The sequence below is a fragment of the Chionomys nivalis genome, chromosome 4 (assembly GCF_950005125.1).
Source record: "Chionomys nivalis chromosome 4, mChiNiv1.1, whole genome shotgun sequence".
NCBI lineage: Eukaryota > Metazoa > Chordata > Mammalia > Rodentia > Cricetidae > Chionomys > Chionomys nivalis.
In genome coordinates this window covers 97017155-97032466 of record NC_080089.1, presented here as the reverse complement: position 1 = coordinate 97032466, position 15312 = coordinate 97017155, and the positions used below count along the sequence as shown (strand labels likewise).

At 43.6% G+C, this 15312-nt stretch overlaps 1 protein-coding gene across 2 annotated transcripts in view; it reads left to right on the top strand.

Annotated features, from left to right (window-relative positions):
- Nucleotides 1-3610: 3610 nt before the first annotated feature.
- Nck1 (NCK adaptor protein 1) overlaps nt 3611-15312 on the top strand; it is a 54475-nt gene continuing 42773 nt past the window's right edge. The window contains exon 1 of one of the 2 annotated variants that reach the window (XM_057768908.1): nt 3611-3736. The gene's annotated coding sequence lies outside the window, so the exon portion shown is untranslated. The remainder of the gene's footprint in view (nt 3737-15312) is intronic. The other variant, XM_057768907.1, reaches the window with a different exon arrangement.

Genomic DNA, 15312 nt, shown 5'->3' with positions numbered 1-15312 from the left:
TTTAGCAAGATCCCACATACAAATCTTAAAAAAGTTGAAAGGGCCGGGTAGATAGCCTGGTGATGAAGTGCTTGGGCGGCATACAGCAGACTACAGCAGACTCGGGTGCAACCTGAAGTGGATGCTCACGGGTGCAAGCACACATGCAGATATGAAAGCACAGGAAGAGGACGTGGAGGCCGGTGTTGGGGAGCGGCACGCAGACAGCAGAGACTGCACTGAGAGGTGCAGCATAAATGTTACTGCTGTCTCAGAAGAGGAGGAAAGAAAATGAGGTGGGAAAGTTTTGAAGAAATATTAACCGGAATGTTTTCAAATTTGATTCAAGGTGGAAAATAAGTACCAGTGACTCAGAAATCTGGGGAACTAGATGAATGCCTGGCAGGAAAAATGAAAAGAGACACCTGGGAACAGTGTGACTCAACAGCACACCTTTGCTGATGAGTATGGAGTTATAGAAGCTTAATAAAACAACCAGAGCAAAAAGACACAGCACACAGAGAAACAACAAGAGCCACAGTGAGATGGCTCAGTGGAGAAGGGCTCTTATGACTCATCCGAAAGACCCAAGTAGGATCCCTGGAACCCACGTGGTTGACTGAGAGAACCAACTCTACACATGCATGTACACACACACACACACACACAATAAATGCTAATGTCTTAGGTAGGGTTTCTGTTGCTGCAAAGAGACACCATGACCATAGCGACTCTCATAAAGAAAACATTTAATTGGGGTGGCTCACTTGAGGGTCAGCCCATTATCATCATGGAGGCATGCAGGCAGATGTGGTGCTGGAGCTGAGAGAAAGTCAACTGAGACACTGGACAGTAACCTGAGCATAGGAAACATCAAAGCCTGCCCCTCAGTGACACACTTGCTCCAACAAGGCCATACCCACTCCAACAAAGCCACACCTCCTTAATAGTGAAACTCTCTATGAGATTATGGGGGCCAACTACATTAAAACTACCACAGTTAATAAATAATAGATTCCAAGAATTACAACTTGGGGTTGGAGGTATGATTCCTCCATTAAGAACACTTGTTGCTCTTTCAGAGAACCCAGGTTGGGTTCCTAGCACCCCTAAGGCAGCTTACAACTATTAGTCCAGATCCAGGGTATCTGATGCCCTCTTCTGGTCACTGAGGGAACTGCAGGCACACTGTGTATTTAAACATGCAAGCAAGCAAAACACTCAACACACAAAAGAAAGTTTTTAAAAAATGAATTGTGGCTTGCTCCTCAGAAGAAGCAAGGAAGGCCAGAAAACATCGGGATGATTGCTACAGTACTGAAATCACATGCAACAACTCTCTAGTGACTTCTTATTCCTCATGGGAGAAACTGTAAGCTCCTCAGCTTTCACAACACATTGCTTAAATTCCAGCCACCGTCTGCTCCATCAATATTGCTTAATGTCTTTATATTATGTCACCCCAAACCCTTCCTTTTGCCTCAATAGTCTTACTACACATTTTCCCCACTCACTGTGGCTTAATGCCTGTCCCTAGATACAACTGTTGCTGTGTTTGGCATATTAAAAATACAGGTTGGCTTAAATCTCAATGACTGACACTGGTATGGACTCTTAAGATATCTGGTGCCTAATGTAGGAGCTACCATAAAAGTGCATTCTTTCCCATAATAGCATAACCATACTGAATCCAGAAATTAAATTTAGTAGGTCCTACTAATTTCTACATGACAATATAAAGCCTATGGTGACTTCTTGCTATCAGATAGGTAGGACTTTCTTCCCCCTAAACATTCCTGTCTGATTGGTACACTAAACTACATCATTCAAACTATAAGTTGTCAATAGCTCCCTGGGAAATCCCTTAAGATATGGAGGGTTCATATTTCCTTTCTTTATCACCCCAAATCTCTTCCTTTGGAGTTAATGGTCATGAGCAGCCTGAATGGCTTTTGTTTGCTTTGGAGACTTGCTCTGGGTAGCCCTGGCTGCCCTGGTATTTGCCACATAGATCAGGCTGGCCTTGAACTCTCAGAACTTGAACCTGCCTCTGCCTCTCAAGTGCTGAGATAAAAGGTGTGGTGGTCTGTATGTTCTATTTTTGTTTTTTCTTGTTTTTGTTTTTTGAGACAGGGTTTCTCTTTGTAACAGTTTTGGCTGTCCTGGAATTCACGTTGTAGACCAGGCTAGCCTCAAAATCACTGACATCTGCCTGCCTCTGCCTCCTGAGTGCTGGCATTAAAAGCAGGCACTGCCACTGCCCTGTCTTTGTATGCTTTTAAAGTATATTTTGCATTACTTACTTTTGAAACTATCACTAGAATGTAGGTAGAGCATCTTTTGCCCAGTTTTATGATCTACTTTTCTCAACTAAACTTAGGCTAAGTTGAGGCCACAAGTAATCTGTAGTTTACCTAAGGCAGGTCAACCCATGTATCCTTCAACATGCAATTAAGTTAAAGGCAGAAAAGTGAATTTTTAGGACTTAAGGTAGGCTCTGTGTTACAATGCAAGGAAGGAGCTGGAGAAATGGTTCAGTGATTAAGAGCACTGGTTGCTGCTCTTCTAGGGGACCTGGGTTTGATTCCCAGCACCCATACACGGTTCAAAAACACCTGTAACTCCCGTTCCAGAAGATCCTATACTCTCTTCTGGCCTCCAGGGGCACCAGCCACGCATATGGCACACAAATATACATGAAGGCAAAACACTTGCACACAGAAAAAAAATTTTTTTCTTAAAAAGTGAAAGGAAGATGTACTAATGTCTTGGTTATTGATGATGATGTGGTAGACACGGAGTGGGGATGGGTGAACGCTGACTCAGTTCCTCATTTAACAGACTTTGCAATCTAAGTATATGTTATGGGTGTAGCTACCCTGGAGGCAAAAACACACGTTTCAATCGAGTTGTCTAACCTAGAGAGTTTCTTGAGGCGCCACACCTACGCTAAGAAACAAAGGTGGTTAGGAAACAGTGAGGCGCTTTGGGTGGCTGCAAGGCTTGTTAGGAAGGAGAAACTGATTTAACAGATGCCTTGGCAGGTGGCTGCGCCTGCGCCACGGCCATGCCCAGCCCAAGGGCAAAGGTAACTGTCCTTTTCAGCAAGGCTGCAAGCCGGGAGTGAAGGCTGCCCAGGCGCCAGGGCACTCGGAAGTTCCTCAGACAGCTTTTTTTTGCTCGTGGTTTTAATTAACAAACACCTTACATTTTTCTCCCGGGCTTGTTTTTCTTTGTCGCCCCCTGTCCCTAACACTCTGCAGCTGGGCGGCCCCTTCAGATGCAGGAACCAGCGCAGTCTGGGATGGGCCAACCTTAAAGAGCGATCGTAATGACAGGTTTCAGCAGCGCTGAGAGAGGCGGAAAGTAAGCCGCCTCGAAGGATGCTGGGGGAAGAACCCCGCGGCCGACAGGCCCAGCGCGGCACACCTTCTCCTAGCGGAGCGCCGCGCAGTCTCAGCTCACAGACCACTCAGCGCCGCGCCGGACTGACAGGCCAGCTCCGCCAATCCCGGAGTGGCGCATTCCGCTGTGGCGTCAGGGGCGGGCTCCGCAGGCGATGGAGCCTATCCGATTGGGCGCGGAGCGGGTTTCCTGCCCGTACCGGCCCGCCCACCGGTTGCTCTCGCCCCGCCTCTCCCTGAGAGCTTCGCGGCGGCGCAGCGCAGGCCTCGTGCGGTAACGGCCTCCGGGCAGCCGCGGTGGCGTCCCGGTGCAGACCTCAGGCGACGGGAGCCGCGGGCTCGGCGGAGGGAAGGTGAGGCGGCCCCGCCTGCGTGCGGACTCATGCACGGTCCTCTCGGTCTCCCGGTCTGTCCGCTCTGTTAGTCTCGGCGCTTCCTCTTCCCCGGCGAAGTTAGCCCGGGGGCGCCGTCTGCCGGCGGCGGAGCGGAGGGGGCGGGGAGGCGGCTCGGTGGAGCTCGGGGTGTCCGCCGTGCACCCCGGTGACCCCGCGGCCTCTTCGCCTGAACTGGGAGCTCCGCTCGGGGAGGCGAACGGGCAAGTGTGCTGCGCGCTTCGCAGAAAGCCCCATCGCGGTCGGTGGTTGTGTCTGTCTGGGGCCGGGAAGGTAGGGACGCGGGCCGGCAGGAAGGGCGCTCTCACCTCCAGCCGCCAGCGGGAGGAAGCCGGTCAGGGGGGGACATCCTCGGGGCGCGCCCTCCCCTCCCCCTACCGCTCCGGAGCAGGAGAGATGGGGGTGACCGGGGGGCTGCCGAGCTGGGGGAGGTCCAGGAAAACCAGCTTAGTGAATCAGTCGTGTACCGTTTCGCACGGGTTTCCGCTCGAGTTCGGTTTAATGTTAACAGCTGGTGAAGCTGGGTTTTTGTTCATGGTTGATGTCGAGTCGAGCTGCAGTCACCCAAAGAAAATTCTCCCCCTTATGCTAGTTAGGTAAGAATTCATAGGAGTTAGGGAAGAATGAGGTGAAGAAAACTTCCTGACCCCATCTTGGGGTGGGGAGCAAGGTCAGTGCCCAGTCAAAACGGGTAAAGTTTTGCAAGAAGTGTTCATTTTCAGAAGCTTAAGTTTGGTAGCTTTATGATCAGCCTTAACGATTTCTTAAGCCCCTGGAAATCCGTTGTTTGCTTTCAGCCTTTAGCGAGGTCACAAAATCAATAGAGAAATAGTCCAAGAAGAAAGTTTTGCTAGGTAATTTTCAGTCTCGTTTTTAAAGAGAAATTCTATTACATCTTGATAATAAGTCAAGGCATATGCATTGGTTGGTTGAGTAGTACTTTTTATATTGTGGCCACATTTTGTGCTTTCTGGAGACAAATTGATCTGTGGGAATTCGCTAGAATATCTGTAAGTGTGCATAGTGTTCAGATCGCAGCTGTATGTATGAGTATTAAGTTTTAAAAGATTTGCCTTCCCCTCAGGCATTTTTTTGTTGAAATTTTTTTCTAGTGCTTACAGAGCCGTGTAAATAGTTGACACACTAATATAATGGTTTATTAAACACTCAGTGATAGTTTATGCTGCTAGTGTTCATATTTTGAGAACTTTCTTCCAGAGTTCATATTTTGATGTGGTTATTGTTTTAAATTCCTTCTCAGAAAAACTTGGAAAAAATTAATTAACCTGGTAATACGGAAAAAATGCGTGTTTTCGATGCCAAAAAATTAAGTGGTTATTTCACTGATAAGTAAAATTGAAGGAAACACTTGACATTACTGAACATTTAACAAATCAGATGATTTGAAGACAATTTGACAGGCCAGGATGATTTTCACTTCAACCTATCTTGGAAATAAAACTTAAAAGTCTTCTCTTCAGAACCAATTCCATGTCCTGTCTTTCTTTACTAATGCATTATGTAACACACTTTGAGTAACCCAGACATAAACCTCAACGCTGACCTATTTTTGCAGTCGTTTTCTTTTTAAAAAATCTTATCTTTATATTCTTAGACTGTTTAATTTCTGTCCCTGAGCTGCTCACTAGCTCTAACTGGGTTTTCTGCCTGGATTGCTCAAATATGTTCTGCCTGTGCTGATCTTAAAATAATACTTTGAACATATTTTTCACTGCTTAGGAACCAGTAATACCTTTCGTTAGATTTCACAGCCTTTTAAAGATGTATTTTTATTTTATGTGTTTGAGTGTTTTGCCTACATAGACGTACACCATGTGTTGTGGGTTCTGGGAACTGAACCTAGATCCTCTGCAGGAGCTCATAACCACTGAGCCATCTGTCCAATCCCAAGAAGATATTCTCTGCAAATTACCAAAGTAGCAATGTAAAATTCTGTTAAACTTTACCTTTTTCCTTCCTTAATTTCCTCCCTTTCTTCCCTGCTCCTCTCCTCTACTGTCTCTTTTTCCTTCCTTCAGTTTTGGGATGGGACCCAGGGCTTCTCATAAACCACTAAGGCATAGCATCAATCCAAAGTTTTATTGTTTTTTTAAAAACATTGGCTATTACATTTTTGTTTATCGTGTGAGAGTGCATACATATGTGTGGGTGCACGTCCGTATGGCCCACAAATGGAGTCAGTTCTTTGAGGCCACCACACGGATCCCTTGAATTGAGCTCACTTGTCAGGCTTGCAGCAGGTTCTTTTACCTTGAGAGGCATCTCCACCACCCAGCCAGTGTTTTCTGTAGAATTAAAAAATGTTTAAAAATGATGAGTATGCGTGTATGTTGAGGGCATGATATGTGCACACAAGTGCTGGTGCCTGGAAAGGGAGGCCAGAAGAGGGTGTCAGAACCCCTGGAGCTGGACTTCCAGGCAATTATGAGCCTCCTCATACAGGTGTTGGGGATCAAACTTGGGTCCTTTGCAAGAGCAGTACTGCTGAGCCATCTCTCCAGCCCCCAGAATTTTAATTTTGATCCTTGAGTAAAGACTGTCAAAAAATTTCTGTTACTTATGTTGCTGTTTTTCTTTGAACTTTGTTGTTGTTGCCTCCCTTCCTTTTCTAGTTAGCTTATAGAGTAACGGGTTTTGTGATGGCATTTGCATACATATTTATTACTGTGCTTTTTTTCTTAAACATTTTTTCCCCAGCTGCCTTTTCTCTTGTTCTTGCTTTTTAATTTTATATGGATTTATGTTAATGATTCATGGAACATTGCTATAGAAGTACTGGGATCCAGCCTTTTGTTTTTTTAGATTGGAAAGTGAAATCCATAAAAAATAATCTCTAAAATTCACACCTCTTGATGTTGTGGCAGCGCTGAGACTCAGACTTCATCTCTTTCAAATATTATGTATTCTCTATGCTGCCGTACTATTACCTTGTACAGTATATAGTATTTGCTTCTTATTATTTGTTTTGTGTACTCCATATGGATTCAATACTTTTGAGGTGGGCTTTCAAAGTATTATTCTAATATTGTTGCTCAAATTATGTTCTACTTCCATCTTCTTGACTCAGCCTTCTGAATAGCTGGGTTTCCTGGCATATGACGGTTTATTTTGTATTTTTTTATCTTCACTTATTAGTACCATTACTGAAATCAATTGTCTTTGTAGTTGAGCCCTGTGGGCCCCTCAGAAGTGTGTGGTGGTGCTAGGGATGTAACTCTGGTCGACAGAGGGCTTGCTTAACAGGCAGATTGGATCCTTAGCACTGAAGGGAAAGAGAAAAAAATCGGGGGGTTGGGATGGCTGCCTTATAAGTTTTGCTGTTGAAATTTAGTTTGCTTGATTTATTTGGTAAAAAGAATGCCTCTTTGGAGGACTTTGAAAGGAGGTTGTAATGGTTTGGTGAAGGCTTAGCGGGTTTATCATGAAGACTAACATGTAACGTGCTAGCTATTGTTCTTTTGAGTGTTAAACAGAACACTCTCACATTTTCTCTGCCAGGGCTCAGTGCAGTCTGCTTGTTAAGCACATTGTAAAAATCACTTTCCATTTTGTAGAGTTAGAACTTTTATGTGTGATTTTTTTTTTTTTTAATCTAAAGTTTGTTAATAGAAGAGGTGTTTGGTCACCTTTAACAAAAGTTCAGTGGTGCAGGACAGCAGGGAAAACTGCCAGTGGATCTCCCCGGGGAGAGTGAGACAGGGTCTCACTGTGCAGCCCTGTTTGATCTGGATCTAACTAGCTAGATAAGTCTGGCCTCAAACTCACAAAAGATCTTCCTACCTCTACCTCCCAAGTGCTTGGCTTTAAAGGTGTGTGCCAATTAGCCCCATTGAATGCATTCTTTTTGGTCTGAAACAGGTTAGAAATGGGTTAGAAGCTGTTTTTTCATTTATAGTTTGGCTGGTTAATATGGCTTGTTCTTTTATTTCAATAAACTACCAAATCCCAGAACTCAATCTGAGGCAGGAGAATTGCAGATTTTTTTAAAAAATATTTATTTATTATGTATACAATATTCTGTCTGTGTGTATGCCTGCATGTCAGAAGAGGGCACCAGACCTCATTACAGATGGTTGTGAGCCACCATGTGGTTGCTGGGAATTGAACTCAGGACCTTTGGAAGAGCAGGCAGTGCTCTCAACCTCTGAGCCATCTCTCCAGCCCCGAGAATTGCAGATTTAAGGTCAGGTTTGGCTACATAGAACACTCTTGTCTTTTTTTTTTTTTTTTTTTTTTTTTTTTTTTTTTTTTTTTTTTTTTTTTGATTTTCGAGACAGGGTTTCTCCATAGCTTCTTGGTTCCTGTCCTGGAACTAGCTCTTGTAGACCAGGCTGGCCTCGAACTCACAGAGATCCGCCTGCCTCTGCCTCCCGAGTGCTGGGATTAAAGGCATGCACCACCACCACCCGGCTAACATTTTTTTTTTTTCTTTTCTTTTTTTTTTGGTTTTTCGAGACAAGGTTTCTCTGTGGTTTTGGAGCCTGTCCTGGAACTAGCTCTTGTAGACCAGGCTGGTCTCGAACTCGCAGAGATCCGCCTGCCTCTGCCTCCCGAGTGCTGGGATTAAAGGCGTGCGCCACCACCGCCTGGCTCCGGCTAACACTTTTGTCTTAACAAAACAAGTTAAAATATTTATTGAAATGCTGAGTCTTAGATTTTTTTTTTTTCGAGACAGGGTTTCTCTGTAGTCTTAGATTTTTTTATTCCCGAAATTATCTTTAGTGATTGGCAAATTGGATATAAATATGGTGTGATGGTGTCACACGCCTTTAATCCCAGCACTCAGGAGGCAGAGGCAGGTGGATCTCTTGAGTTTAAGACCAGCCTGGTCTACAGAGTGAGTTCCAAGACAGCCAAGGTTACACTGCAAACCTTATCTCAAAAAACCAAACCCAAACCAAAACAAACAAGCCAAAAGAGGTATGAGTGATGCCAGCTTCTCTTTAGACAGACGGTTACACCAGGGGGAATATGTGGAGTTTGTTTTTTCAGGCAGGTCAGTAACTGAGGGTGATATTGGACCTCTGGTCTTCTGTCTCCAAGTCCCGTAAGTGTAGGTCATCTTCCTTGGTGCATTGGTGCTGCATCTCGTACTCGAGGTTTTGTTCCTGTTACACAGACACTACCAACTGGGCTAAATCCCTAGCCTGGGAATTTCTTTTTTAAGAATAGGTGTGTCTTAGTGTTTGTATTGCTGTGAAGAGACACCATGACTACAGCAACTCTTACAAAGGAAAGCTTTTAATGGAGGTTACAGTTTCAGAGGTTCAGCCCATTATTATCATGGTGGGGAGCATGGCAGGTGGCCCTAGACATGGTGTTGGAGAAATAGCTGAGAGTCCTACATCTTGACTCAGAGGCAACAGGAAGCTGACTTGGCAATATCCTGAGCATAGACAACCTCAGAGCCTGCCCCACAGTGACACACTTCCTCAGACAAGGCCCTACCCACTCCAACAAAGTCACACCTCCTTATAGTACCATTCCCTAGGAGATTATGGTGACCAGTTACATTTAAACTACCACAAGGTGCTTCCTAACATTTTTTTTTATTTGTTTAATCAGTCTTCCAAAACTTTTACCACATATTTCTAAACCATGTTGCTGTGTGGAGTAAAAGATATTATAATTTGGCACAGTGTGGTACTCTTTGTAACATTCTGGCTCCACTGTAGAAACATTTTAATAGGGCACTGGAAAATTTTTCTTGGGAAATGCTTCATCATTTTCTGTTGACTGAGGTTTCTGTCCTTCCCAGTTCTGCAGCCAGTTAGTTCCAAATAATCACACAGAGGTCTACATTAGTTATAAACTGATTGGCCTTGTAGCTCAGACTTCTTATTAACTCTTATAACTTATATTAGCCCGTTATTCTTGTCTGTGTTAGCCACGTGGCTCAGTACCTTATTTGGTAAGGCAGTCACATCTTGCTTCTGTGGTTGGGTCACGACTCTAGACTACGCTTCCCTCTTCCCAGAATTCTCATTGCCTGCCTCTACTTCTGCCTCGTTACCCCCGCATATACTGCCTGCCTGGCTACTGGCCAGTCAGCATTTATTTAAGATATAAATGACAGGGTACAGACCACTGTCCCACAGCAGCTTTCAGCTACTGCAAGTTTCATTTATTTATTTTGAGTTTTTCGAGACAGGGTTATTCTGTGTAGTCCTGACTGTCTTGGAGCTCACTCTGTAGACCAGGCTGGCCTCAACTTAGAGATCCGCCTGCCTCTGCTTCTCACATGCTGTGATCAAAGGTATGAGACACCACCACCCTGCAGGTTTTTTTTTTTTTAACTTTTTAATGTGATTTTTGATTATTTGTGTGTCATGCTCAATTTTGCTTTCTATTGCTTGATATACCTGTCGTGGTAACTTGAACAGCAAGGATTTATTTGGTTTACATGTCCTGGACCACAGTTGATTATTGAGGAAGGTCAGGACAAAAACTCAAGCAGGAGCCGAGGCAGAAATTATGGAGGCAAACTGCTACTGGCTTTTTCTCCATGATTTGCTAATCTTGCTTTAATTTTTTTAATCAACTAATAACTGAATAGGTTTCCTCTACCCACGCTCAAATCTGTACACTTTATTTATTTATTACATGTATGGATGTTTTGCCTGCATATATGTGTGTCTGTTACATCATGCATATCTAATACCCAAGGAGGTCAGAAGAGGGAGTTGGATCTCTAGTTGGAGTAGTTAGTTGTGAGCTGTTGTTGGTACTGGGAAGTGAACCCCAGACCTCTGGGAGAGCAGCCAGCTCTTAACCATAGAACCGTCTCTCTAGCTCTCCTGTACTGGCTTTTTTATGTGTCAGCTTGACATAGCTAGGGTCATAAGAGAAAGGAACCCCAGCTAAGGAAATGCCTTGATGAGATTAGTAATCAATGGGGAAGGCCCTACTCATGGTGGGCATTGCCTTCCTGGGCTGCTGGTCCAGGATTTTATAAGAAAACAATCCAAACAAGCCAGGGGAAGTAAGCCAGTAAGCAGCTCCCCTCCATGGCCTCTGCATCAGCTCCTGCCTCTGAGATCCTGCCCTGTTTGGGTTCCTGTCCTGACTTCCTTCAGTAGTGAACAGCAGTGTAGAAGTGTAAGCCAAGTCCTCCCCAACTCGCTTTTTTTAGTCATGGTGTTTCATCGCAGCAATAGAAACCCTAACTAAGACATCCCTTCCTGGCCCTTAACCCTTATTTTTATGTTTATGGGTGTTTTGACTTTTTGTTCACCACATCCATCTAGTGCCTGCAGAGGCCAGAAGAGGGCATCAGGTCCGCGCCCCCCCCCCCCCCGCCCCCTTTGTACTGGAGTTACAAATGGTTTTTGCCACCATGTGGGTTCTGGAACCCAAATCTGGGTTATCCGGAAGAACAGCCACTATTCTTCACGGGTAAGCTGTCTCTCTACCCCCTCATATTGCTTGCTTTCTTCTACAGCCCAGGATCACCTGTCCAGGGTGGCTATGCTCAACAGTGGACTAGCCTCACGCATCAATCATTAATCAAGAAAACACCCACGGATGTGCCCACAGGCTAATTTGATGGAAGTGCTTCCTAGAATGAAGTGTCCTCTTTCCCAATGACTCTAATTTGTGTCAAATTGACCAAAACTAGCAGGGGAGTGGGGAGCGTGCACAGTATCTGCAAAGGCCAAAAGAGAGTGTTAGATCTGCTGTAGGTCAGCCCAACCTGGAACTCACAGAGATCCGCCAATTTCTACCTCCAGAGTGCTGGAATTAAAAGTGTGCACCATCACTGTCTGGCTTAGGTTAACATTTAAATCTTAGCTCCATTTTGGAGTTTTGTATATGGTGAGAGATAGGAACAGTTATTTTTCTGCACCAACATATTCTGTTTTCCAAGAAGTATGCATTAAAGAGACTTTCTTTTTTTCAGTGTGTGTTCCTGCCCTTGTTGAAAATTCAACTGTAAATATGTGGGTTAATTTGATTTTTTCTTAGTTATTTGTGAATTCGTTAAGTTTTGTATGTTTATATTTGTCTTTTTGCTTTGTTTTTTTTCCCAGTTCCACATGGAAAATTTATTTTCCTATATAAGTATCTTTGGTTTGTTTTGTTTCGTTTTGTTTTTGTTTGCTTGTTCGTTTTGAGACAGGGTCTCTCTTTGTGACCCTAGCTGTCTCAGAACTCACTATGTACATAGCCTTTAATTTATAGAGTTCTGCCTGACTTTGCCTCTTTAGTTCATTTCTTCCTTTCTATTTCTGTGTAACAGCTCTGGCTGTCCTAGGACTTGCTTTGTCCTCAAAGGCTCAGACTCAAAGGGATCCTTCTGCCTTTGCCTTCTGAGTGCTGGGATTAAAGGTTTGAGCTGCCATACCCAGCAGAATTAATTTTTGTATCCTGTAGCTAAATGATTTTTTCCTGTTTTTAGAATCTCTAGATTTTTCTATATAAAAATGATTTCCTCTGTTCTGATTACATTTCTGTTGATATGATGAAGCAGCTCAGGGGAGGAGTGGACTTATTTTGGCTTATAGGTTACTGCCATTATGGAAAGGTCAGGGCAGTAGGGATGCTGCTTGCTAGCTCACTCACTGGCTCATGTTTAGTAGTTTTTATGTTTTTAAAAATAGCCTGAACCACCTGCTGTGCACAGTAGTTTGGGCCTTCCTATATCAACTAATATTTAAGATAGCTCCTCATAGACATGCCCACCTGCGAGTTTGATCTGGGCAATCTCTCTGCAAGAGCAGTCTTCTGCAAGAGCAACAAGTGGTCTTAACTGCTGAGACATCTTTCTAGTCCCTGAAATCTATTTTTCTTGATATACGTTTGCACTTGCTATAAACATTACTCTTATTTTTATCTTTGAAAATAATTTTATGTGTACGAGTGTTTGCCTACATGTATGTATGTGCACCATATGTGTGTCTAGTGTCCCTGGAGGCCAGAAGAGGGTGTCAGATTCCTAGAAACTGGAGTTAGCAAGTGGTGTGTGCTGCCCTGTGGGTTCTTTGAATCAAACCTGTGTCTTTGAGAGTGTCTTAGTTAGGGTGTCTATTGTTTGGATAAAACACCATGACCAAAAAGCAAGTTGGGGAGGAAAGGGTTTACTTGGCTTACACTTCCACATTGCTGTTCACTGAAGGAAGGTCAGGACAGGAACCCAAACAGGGCAGGATCCTGGAGGTAGGAGCTGATGCAGAGGCCATTGTTTGGTCTGCTTTCTTATAGAACCCAGGACCAAGCCGGGCGGTGGTGGCGCACGCCTTTAATCCCAGCACTCAGGAGGCAGAGGCAGGCGGATCTCTGGGAGTTGGAGGCCAGCCTGGTCTACAAGAGCTAGTTCCAGGCCAGGCTCCAAAGCTACAGAGAACCCCTGTCTTGAAAAACCAAAAAAAAAAAAAAAAAAAAAAAAGAACCCAGGACCAGCAGCCCAGGGCAGAGCCCACCCCAATTGATCACTAAATAAGAAAATGCCTTACGCTGGATCTCATCAAGACATTTCCTTAGCTGAAGCTCCTTCCTGTCTGATGACTCCAGCTGTGTCAAGTTGACACAAAACCAGTCAGTACAAAGAGCTTCAAGTGCTCTTAATTGCTGAACCATTTCTCTAGCTCCAACATTGCTCTTATTTTTATGTTTATTTATGTGCATGTGTTTGTATGTGAGTGAATGCCAGGTTCTCAATAAAAGCAAAAGGTGTTGGATCCCTTGGAGCTGGAGTTAAAGTGGTTGTGAGCCACTAGATGTGGGTACTGGGAACTGAACTCAGGTCCTGTAACAGGAACAAGTTCTCTTAACCATTGTGCTATCTCTCCAGCCGCCACATTATTGTTATTTAGGATTAAAAATGATTATTGCGTGCATGTTTGATGTGTGTGGGAGGTCAGGATGGTAACTTTTATGGAGTTAGTGCTTTCTTTTTACTTTGATATGGTCCCAAGGATTGATTGAGTTGTTCGGTTTTCATAGCAAGAGCTTTTATTTGATGAACCTTTTTCTTCATCTTTTCAGAGTTTTCTCTGTTGTATTTTGTTTGTTTTTGTATTTGGTGCTGGGGATTGAAGCACTAAGGATATTACTCTATTGCTGAGCTATCTGAATTATATGCCTTAGCCCAGGCTCTATTTTAGGTAGTTTAACTACTAAATGCTTTGGAGAAGGATTTTTTTGTTTTGTTTTGTTTATTTAGAGTAGGCTTTCTGTTTCCCCTCTTCTCCTAAATACACAAGACTGTAAATGCTTACTTAGTGGTCTCTAAGTCTGGAAGCATGTCTTTGTTCTTTCCTTTTTTTGTTTGTTTTGCTTATGTCTGACTAGATGATTTCAAAAGGCCTGTCTTCAAGCTAAAATATTCTTTCTATTGTTACTGCTGTTGAAGCTCTCAACTGTATTTTTTTTTTTTTTTTTTTTTTTTTTTTTTGGTTTTTCGAGACAGGGTTTCTCTGTGGTTTTGGAGCCTGTCCTGGAACTAGCTCTTGTAGACCAGGCTGGTCTTGAACTCACAGAGATCCCCCTGCCTCTGCCTCCCGAGTGCTGGGATTAAAGGCGTGCGCCACCACCGCCCAGCTCAACTGTATTTTATTTATTGAGTTTTCAATGCCAAAATTTGAGCCACTGCTTATGATTCTACCTGCCTGCCTGCCTGTGTGTATGGGTGTGCATGTTTGAACCCATGTGCAAGGCAAAGTGTCCTACCACTATTGAGTTACATTTCCTAGACCTGATTTTGTTTGTTTTTGTTTTTCGAGAAAGGGTTTCTCTGTGTAACAGCCCTAACTCTGCTGGAACTCACTTTGTAGACCAGGCTGGCCTCAAAGCCTAGCCCTAATTTTTTAAAAAGGATTTTTTGTTGTTGTTGAATTTTTTCATTTATTAAAAATTTTCTTGTTTTTTTTTTTTTTTTAACAGTTTGTTGGTTTCCTTTTTGGCTCTTTTTAAAGAAATATTTTTGTGTTCCTTTAGATGTGTCTTGTTAACATATTTATGCTTCTGTGTTCCTATGTTGGTATTTTTGTTCATCTGGTAGGTTATTTGTCTCTGCCAATTTTGTTAAGAGTGGCTTTTATAGTAAAACATTCTGTTGGCAGTTTTTCCTAGTTTTGTTTGGGTAGACTGCGTTGGCTTTGGTTTCAGGTGGGTACTTTAGCATGGTATTATTGTAGCTTCTTCAGATATTATTAATTTGAGAATGTTTGTAGATGTCTTGGGGACTCTGCACTTAGGGGCTTGTGGGACTACACCAGCTAGAATGTAGCAGTTAGATTTGTTTGCTGCTCTTGGTTTGGTACATCTAGAAGTTAGTATGGGGTGCCTGCTATTTTCCTCTAATATGTGAAGATAAGCATACCCCAAGTAGGTTGGTGGTATAGCACAGCATAGTCTATAGATGGTAAGGTGTAATGCCTTCCAGTGTGTGAGTGTTGTCTGGTGACTAAGACTGACCAGTAGGTACAGATGAATCATGTATAGGTCCCTTGTAGGACCACTGCTTAGGGAACTCTGCCCACCTGCTTGCCAGGACTAGAGTTGGCGGGATAGTGCTA